This window comes from Octopus bimaculoides, chromosome 9 (genome assembly GCF_046866305.1).
Source record: "Octopus bimaculoides isolate indiv1 chromosome 9, ASM4686630v1, whole genome shotgun sequence".
Taxonomy (NCBI): Eukaryota; Metazoa; Mollusca; class Cephalopoda; order Octopoda; family Octopodidae; genus Octopus; species Octopus bimaculoides.
Window position 1 is genome coordinate 67,320,299 of NC_142936.1, and position 10,000 is coordinate 67,330,298.

Consider the following 10,000-nt stretch of genomic DNA (forward strand, 5'->3'; position numbering starts at 1 on the left):
ACATGCATACATACATGATATGGTTCAAACTAGAGGAAATATCCTATACAAATTACATTATACAAAGAAAATACTATCGAAAGTACATACCTCAGTGGGAATAGTTTTGGGAAATAACTTTTTACTGCCTTTTAGATGTATGAAATAGTAAATATTTTGACATTTAGTTCAGTACATAATATCTCTTCTAGCTGGATTTATCTTTTTGTTCACTTCATATTGAAAGAATAATATACTAAATAAGTATTTTCAAAAAATCTGTTATAGTTTGCAACAATCATGGCTTCATAGCAGTGTTAATGACAACCCCTCTTTTATTCTTCTTTTATTTAATAAGTTTCAGCCCAGAGGCTGTAGTCGTGCCGGAGCACCGCCATTGGTAATCACCTTTTCAATGTCTATTTTAATGTGACTGGCCATTGATGAAGGAAGGAGTTCGACACTGCCGCCCTCTTTTGTGGTTCTTGCTGTGATATAGGTTCATTTGAGACCTTCGAAAGCAAAAGATCAAGTTGTTGCTAGAAAACATCTACCCCCTACTCCATGAAGATCTCTCAGATTTTTTTGGCAAGGAATTAACTAACTGTGGGACCTTACTCTAGACGGAATAGCTGGAACTTTTGGAACAGTGCAGGGACATCCTGGTCATGGAGTTAGTATAGCTCTCGAAACGAAAGTTTGGTGTCAATCCCTGTAGGGCCTTCAATGTATTTTTACACAATTACAGTTAATCAAACAATTAAGCATACATTTCTTAATGAATTATTTTTCGTTGGTGATTCACTTATACTTTGTAGTTACATCTTAGCATTATAGCGATAATTTTTTAAAATTAATTATGTTTATTACAGCACATATCGCAACATGTCCACTTAATGGAGTTTCTCGGATATCTCCATAATTGTACGTTGCTGGGTTAATGTTATTCATTAGCTTAGTGACAATCTATTTGTCCCATGCAATTTTTCAGGCATTCATAATATTTTATTACATGGATTAACTTCTGAATCCTACAATTAAAATATACTTTCTCTTTAAAGATTTGTGTACGATTAAACGTAAATTTTTATTGCTCAGTCAATTGCATGCAATTACCATTATTTGGCCTCCCGCATTATGTAAGAATCTGTTTAGAAATTTGTTCTTGAAATTTTGCCCAAATAAATATATTTTCAGTGTGGTAGATTGTCTTTCGCTTTTGAAGACTCGTTGATTTTTTCCGAAATTGTTCTATTTTCTTCATATAAATTAACTATTTTTGTTATGAATAAGATTAAATATTTCAGCATTTCTAGGGCTAAACGATGTGACTTATGGTAAGACAGTTGATTTTTTTCGGGGGTGGGGGGTAGATTTTATTCTTCTTAGGACTTGTATATACAAGAGTAATCATTCCATTCAACTTATTTAAAGAATTTCAACAATAGTATTAGATTCTGCTAAACGTGATCAAAGACTGGTCAATTTGAAAAGCATACTCGTTCAAAAAGCATTTCCACTAAGTTCAATTACAATTTGGATAGAAAGCGCAAAACTTATAGATAATCGAGATCTGAGGAGAGTAAAATGTAAAATCAAGATAAACATTTTTCAATATATTTAGAATTAACCCCAAAACTACCGGAATATTTAACGACCGGATTTGTTAAAAAAGAAAAAGCAAACATACCTCTTTTATAGGAAGATAGAAATTTCTGGAAGCAACAGATCTTCAAACGCAAATGCAAACGCAAAAGACAATTTAAATGATTGAAAAATCGGGCAGACGTGCATAAATAAGCTTCCAATCCACTAATACAAAATGCAGAACACAAAATTCATTAGTGGCATAGATTTTACTGCCGGATTCGAAATTAAGTCTAGAAGTGAACAAATCTTGAAAGTGGAAAAGGAATTTACTTATGACTTTCAGAATTTAATATATATGATATTTAAGGCGGCGAACTGGCAGAATCGTTAGTACGCCGGGCGAAATGCTTAACGGTATTTCGTCTGCCACTGCGTTCTGAGTTCAAATTCCGCCGAGGTCTACTTCACCTTTCATCCTTTCGGGGTCGATAAATTAAGTACCAGTTACGCACTGGGGTCGATAAAATCGACTTAATCCGTTTGTCTGTCCTTGTTTGTCCCCTCTGTGTTTAGCCCCTTGTGGGCAGTAAAGAAATAGGTATTTCGTCTGTCTTCCCTTCTGAGTTCAAATTGCGCCTGGTCGACTTTGCCTTTCAACCTTTCGAGATCGATAAATTATGTACCAGTTACGTACTGGATCGATCGAATCGACTGCCCCCACCCCTTCCCAAAATTTGGGGCCATGTGCCTAGAGAAGAAAAGAATATATATGATATTTGTTAAAAGTTTAAAAGTGACCTTGACCCATTGTTTTATATTAATGTATACGTATAAGATAGTTTAAGAATGTAGATCAGTTATCTCATTCAGTCTCTGTTAGTTTCAAAGTGTTTAACTTGATCCATTACCATAAAATTATGTTATTTTTGCTTTCAAAGATATATTCCTAATATCATTATTAGAGGAAGAACAATACCTCTTTGGCTTTTCTCAGTGCTTCCCAGATTGCTAGCGTGAAGGGAGGAAGTTGTTCTCACCGAAGTGATCTGGCCCAAATGCTTGCAACAGAGTGGGCTTTGCTAGAAATAACCAAGTGCCAAAAGATGCTGCTAATCTGAGTCAGAGATTAAGTCTATTAATGAAGGAGTTTATTACAGAAGAAGCGCCCCTTTGACTAAGTTATTGAATTTACAAATACATGTTAGATTCAACGATAGATGGAAATACTCTTACTGAAGGTGTCGTGCTGTGGAATCAAACACGAAGTCATATACTAGCAAAACGAATATTTTAACCACGGTGTCATGCTTACACTTCTAAGGTGCTATTCTCAGTATTGACACAGGCAAATGCAAATTCGTATCTCTATGTCTATCTATTTACTGCCTTCTTATTTAATATAATTTCATTTATATTGTTCATGTTTCTCTTTCGATTATTAAGACGACTATTAGATACAAACTTACGTCAGTAGTTTATTTAAAATGTCATATGGTTATATCTATAATCTATAAGGTGTTAGAGACATCGAAAAGTTGTCATCACATGATATATTTAATGCCTGGCAGTCTATTAGATCTCGTCCATTTCCACAATGTTACTCACAAGAAGAATTGACATTTACGTTTGAAATTAAATTTGAACTTAACACCCATGATACTTATTTACAACAAGTTACAGTTGACAATTGAGACAGTGCAATATCGGAAACGAATACGAATTTCGGATCCGTCATTCGACTGTTGAACTCTATATCAACTTTGAAAATCCCAGTTCCACTTAATACATACTAGACCGATTCGACCTAAACATTAAATTATGAATTAACTTAAGTTTTACTTCTGTGATTTGTGATACCATGCTGCTCAACTGTTCCTCTGTGAAACTCCCGTAGTTAATCTTCAAAAGATTTAATGCTAAAATGAAACGAACACGCAATAAATATGTCTTCAACTTCCTGCTTTTCTCTATGATCGTAGCTTTCAAGTACTATGTGTTTTAAATTCTCTTAGCCTTGAATATTTAAAACGTAGATGAGGCTATAGATGGAATCATTTCTCTACATCAACAAGATATGATATTTATGTGTGAAAATAAAGTAGCGACAGGTGTATATTGATTTCTTTCGAAGTACTAACTCTGTGAAAGGTAGATTTGAAATTACGTCAAGATTTGTTCAAGCTAATAAACTACCTGGGTGGGAAATCAATGAAGCGTTTGCAATATCAAACGAATCTGACCAGAAATTATGGCTACAACACTATTTCATTATCCGGAGAAGAAACACGAAAGGTCATATATTCAAAGGTTCGTAATAATTAATGTATATATATATATATACATGATTATATATATATATATATATATATATATATATATATATATATATATATATATATATATATATATATATATATATGCGTGTGTATGTATGTATACATATATATACACACACACACATATATATATACACGTATATACGTGCTAAGGTATACAGCATGCATAACCTTTTTAACAAACATGAAGTGGATTTTCAATGATCAGATTTCAAATAGTCGTAGAAGAAGGAAATAATTAAGACGTAGAAGATAGGAAGGTAATAAAGGTAAGTAGTAATGTAAAAATTTCACTAGGTATCTAGTAGTTACTTATGGGGCTGAATGATCGATGGTGAGGCCATATTTATAAATTAACAGCCTAATGATCACCATATGCGAGGTTTTAGTATTTTAATATTTGTCAGGATTTGTTGTCATATTACACTATTTCCGACTTCCTGCCTTTGTATAGTGACATCTTGCTGCTGAAGAAGTAGTCAGTCAAAACTCAAATCGAGAACAATTTCAATATTAGTTCGTTATTCGCAGAAAAAGTCTGTCTTCCTCCTGGAATATATTTAATCAATGCAATGAAGATATTTCCCGGACGATGTCGACGTTGCTGGTTATTAGCCGTTCATCAACCCTAATCGGGATGACCTATAATGAAATGCTTTCACGTGAACAAACCATCTTTTTAGGAATTCATAGCATTACATTATGTAAAGTAGTAATTCATTATTTAAGGTGAGTGTGATCTGATAAAGATTTAACTTCTATTTCTATCCCCACAACCACATAGAGGCTCCACCATTCATACTTTATATCTTTCACCGGTTCATTTTCTTTTTACATTCATGTGGTACGACAGATTGGATACAAGCCACACAATTACATGCACAACACGACCTACACATTAATATTGTTTAACGAAGCCAATCTCACAAATTGTATAAGGTTATAAAATTTGGTACTGAAATTTCATGATTTGGAACGAGGGTAGATAACAAGAACAATAGTCTTTTATAACAATAATTCATTGGCCAATAGTGTTTATATCACAGAAGAACAAATTTCATGCAAAATATTTTAAAAGAATGGAATAACCATGTATAAGCTGCTGAGTTAATTTCTTTTCGGATGTATGAAAGATTAATGATGTTGTTTCTATAGCAAATAAACCCTTCACGAATGGAAACTGAGCTGGTACATCTACTCTGTTTTCCTTCTCAACAGTTAAGTGATGATATCCAGTTCGTCAGCCTACTCTACCTCTTAAGGTTTGAGATATTGAGTCATAGTTACTTCAGGACTTCACCCACAGTCTTTTCACTATGAATAATACTAGCAATAGTGAGAAATTCTCGACAGCATAACATATGAGACATCGAAACAGCCGAACCCTTTCGCAGTGGTAAGTTGTTCTGTATTTCATGTGTATATTAACTGCGGGTTTAACATACATTTTCAGAAGCAATATTCGGATTCATAGACAATGTCTCAGTCTGGAGTTGCTGAGTATCTCGTATCTTACAACATGCACCCTCGTTTAGATGGCCCAACCTATGATGATAAAAGTCTAGATCTGTTTCCAAGAGGCATTCTGCTAACGCCTTCGATCACCTCTTTTCATCCGAAGTCATCTGTATATAATATATTCATAATTTACTACCGTTTTAAACCTCAGTAAGAGCCTCCTCCAGCTAGTTATCGATGCAGTCACCACCCGATATATATTGCAAGAAGGGGAATGAACCTCTAACATCTTCTAGTAGACGAGAAGGACTACCAGATTGTACGGTTTTGAGCTATTTGTGCTCATCCTCATTGGTGGACACCCGTCCGCTAGAAGTAGCAGTAATCCGCTCCAGCTAGCAATTCCTACAAGTAAAGTAGCTAGTTAGAAAAATTTCTGCCCTGCTTTCAATATAAATCGGGTGCAAATAGCACCCTGGGGTTAAAAACGGTAGTAGCGTGGCTTCTTATGGAACAGCCATATTGAAGTGACAATAAACATTACTTCTCAGTATAGTTACTACTTTCATCTCTTATATTCATAATGTTATGCCAAAATCAAGAATTAATTTATTGTAACTACCAGACAATAAAATATCACTAGTATTATCTCATGAAATCCAGGTAAAAATTTTTTTAGATATCCAAAGTAATCAGATATATTCTTGATTAGTTTAACACAAAGATAAAACTCGAAGAAGATTAATTGTACTTGAGATTATATAGTAGTAGCTAAGTGTAGATATCAGAATCCGACATGGTAGATAATAGCAGCAGCATACGTAATAAGCATAAAGTCAAACCAATGATGTATCATGTACCTGAACACCCAATCTACTAGACATAGCAGCCAAATCGCTCTCAGCCTCACCATAATGCTTTATAAACGAAAGACATATCTGAAAATAGTGTCTGAGATAAAATACGCCTGAAACAAAATGTAATGGTCGGAATTAGTGCTAAATGAGAGAAGTTGGGGTCTAAATGTCAAGAACAAAAACAAACATCAACGGTTCAATGATTACGTAATTGTTTCTAATTAAAGCACAAGGGAAGGAATGTTGATAGGAAGCTGTTAGTCTGTTACATTAGATCAAGAACGGGAAAAGTATTATATTTTATTGATTCTGAAGAGACGAAAAACAAATTTCATCCGGGATACATTTGAACTAAAAAAAAAAATAAGACTAACGGTCTTAGGGTATAAGGTTCTTATTTTATTGACGCAGAAAGAATGAAAAGAAAAGTCGACCTCGGCGGAATTTGAACTTAGAACGTAAATACAGACAAAACGCCGCCGAGATTTTTCCCGGCGTGCTAACGACTCTGCCAGCTTTCCGCCTTAATGCTGTTAATGTCAGATTCTCTTCCCGTCAAACACGACGTATGAGCGTTCAGCTGTTGCTCAAAGACTTGCACAAATGATCTGTTTAAAGTGATCAAATGTTCGTGCCGTGCACAGCTCACTCCTTTCAGCAAATCCACGTTGTCCGAACAGGTGCACGGTGTAGCATGCACCAGGTGTCGAAATGATCGCAGAGTAATGTGGGATGAAGTGTTTTGCACGAGAACACAGCGCATCACCCGCTCTCGGAATTGAAACCACGATATCGCGATCGTGTGTGCAACTACATAACCACTAGGCCGTGCGTCCTCACTTATAACAATAATAATGATGATGATGATGATAATGATAATAATAATAATAATAATAATAATAATAATAATAATAATAATAATAATAATAATAATAATGATGATGATGATTCTTTATTTGTTGGCTATAAGGGCCGCCTACAAATACAAAGGATAGTGGGGATCTACATATAGTGAGTGTAATGAGTGAAAAATAACAAGTAACAATAACATTTCGAACGATAAAAATCCCGTCAAGCTGAAAGCTTCACTCAGAGGCAACCAAGGAACCCCACTCATCCTAGACACCCCGAACGCCAAAGGAATCACAGGTGGACACCTCTCTCCTCTCCTCTCCATGTCCTATGCATACAGGCACATGCTCAGTGTAGGCCCATTAACACAGGCCATCCTCGCCACATTCAACCACTTTTCAACAAAAATACAGGGGATCAGTACTTCCCTCTCCACGCTCCCTACGACACTGTGGTTGCATGGGCCTACCTCTCTAGGTGCCGAGCTGGAGGCCAGCTTCTGGTTAATCTTTGCTCTTTTCGCAGCTTCATATTCCTTTAAGAGTAGTGCAAATCAGCTCGATTTCCAGGCTGTCTGACACTACTACAGTGACGTTATCCGCATAAACAGAAACGAACCTTCCGCATCCTAGTTGACGCGCGATACCCCTCGAAACATCCAGCTTCCGTAGCAATGGCTCGAGAGCCAGCACGTACGTTGGTTCTTCATGGACCAAACGTGCGATGCTAAAAGTTTGCGGTAAGTGAGCATTCACTTTGACCATCGAACTGATGTTACTATACAGAACCAAAACCGGCTGACGCAAGGACACCCTCCAACTATTAATGGTCGACCCGATAAAAAGCTTTTGATTGATCCAAAATCGAAAGCTTTTGATTGATCTCCACCCATGCTAGCTCCGTACCAACGCTCTCAATGATATAACGCGTGAGGTAGAGGTTATCGTGGATAGAACTGTCTGGAATAGCGTATGCTTGCGCGTGACCAATCAGTTTACCGACAACAACCTCTTGAGTAACAGTTTGGCCAAAATCTTGTAATCTACATTTAGCAGAATTACGGACCTTAAATTACTTAACTCGTCCCCCTTATTCGGGTTGTTTCTTAACTGAACCATCACATCACGAGCTGGCAGAATATTTAGCACACAGCGTTTCGTCCGTCTTTACATTTTGAGTTCAAATTCCACCGTAGTTTACTTTACCCTTCATGGTCGATAAAAAAGTACCAGTTGAGCTCTGAATTGATGTAATCTATTTTCTCACTCCTCCGAAATTACTGGCCTTATGTAAAAAATTAATAATAATAATAATAATAATAATAATAATAATATAATGGCTTTCTGCTCAAAGTCCAAGACCGTATAAGTTTTCCCCCTCAGGTGGTAACGCGTATATAACCAGTTATATATTTGTGTAAATATATTCAGATATGGTAGGTAGCACTTAATTTCATTTTCGCTGTTCTAAATATACACGGTCTTAATATGTGAAAACATGTAATATCCCGCCATTTTAATAACATAGATTCCTTTCAATGTCGCATTGAGTTTATCACTTTCTCTGTGACATACAGCATCTGCTAATTCCTGTGTATTCCTTGTTTCAGCGAGACAGTTTTATCAGACATAGGTTTACACTCATCGATTCCTTCGAAGATATTTCATATCTGGAATTGCAACGTACGGGATTTTACCTGTGGTAATCCGGTGTCCTTATTATACGTAGAAATAATTCACACACCTGTGGATTTAGAACGTGTTTATATAACAATCAGTCGATTGCAATCGGTTTGATAAGTGCCATGAACAAAATTGCGTGTCCATGAGGCTCTTTTGCTAGTGTTTCGTGATTTAAAAAGAATTTTACACGTACTCTTGTATTGAGACATTTTTCCTACTTGCTCAACCAAACTTCACTATGTGTACGTGTCGGCATGCATACATGCGTATATCTCTAATTATTTATATGTCAGTCTATCTATCTGTCTGTCTGTCTGTCTGTATATCTATCTACGAGAGTTGGCTGAAAAGCTCACAGGCTGAAAAAGATACTCTGATGGAATGTAACAAAATGAGGTTTATTTTTCAACATACTCCCCATCGCGGTTCATACACGAATTCTATTGGTGAAGAATATTTCATCCTATTGTGCAAAGTGTCATCAGCAGCAGATATGATGTCAAGTTCCCAGTGAAGTAGATTTTCATACTGGGAAGCAGGTGATAATAAGATCGCGCTAAATCAGGAAAACAGGAACGGAGATCAACCAGTTCAAAGGCACGGTCATGCACAGCAGCCGTTGAAAGTAAGGACAACGGCTGATGAAACAGGACGCCTTTCCTCAGTTTTTCCTGGTTGTTTGTTCTTGATATCTTGATAGACTTTCGTAACTGCCCCAGCAAGTTGGCATAGTACTTTCTAATGACAGTGTGACCCGTTTGAAGATATTGACCTTTGCATAAGAAAAACTCAGGTCATCAACTTCCATACAGATGAAAAGATCTTGGCCCACTCAAAAGCAGACGAGGAGAGAGGTTCCACTGTATAGATTGTGTCTTCTTCTCTGGCTCAAAGTGATGAACCCAACACCCATGCTAGCTTAAGAAACCTTCAGCTGGGTATGCTTTGAAAAATGTTAGATTTTCCTGTGATATGATCAGGCTAGCGCGTTTTTGATCAGGTGTCAAAAGACATGGCACCCACTGAACAGAAACCTTTGCCATGCCAAGTTCATTGGGCAGAATATTCTCAACTATTTCTCTCAAGATATGCAAATAGCATTCGCTATTTGATTTATTCTCAGTCACCTGTCATTCATCATTGTGTGGTAAAAAAAGATCATTGTTTTCTACTGTGGTGACAGTAGTAGGACGTCTAGATCTTGTATCATCCTCAACACTCTCTTTTTCCATTTTAAATTCAGATG

At 36.3% G+C, this 10,000-nt stretch overlaps 1 protein-coding gene across 1 annotated transcript in view; it reads right to left on the reverse strand.

The window, feature by feature from the left end:
• LOC106875319 (uncharacterized) overlaps window positions 1-10,000 on the reverse strand; it is a 606,879-nt gene that overhangs the window by 577,624 nt on the left and 19,255 nt on the right. The gene's annotated exons all lie outside the window — the stretch shown is intronic.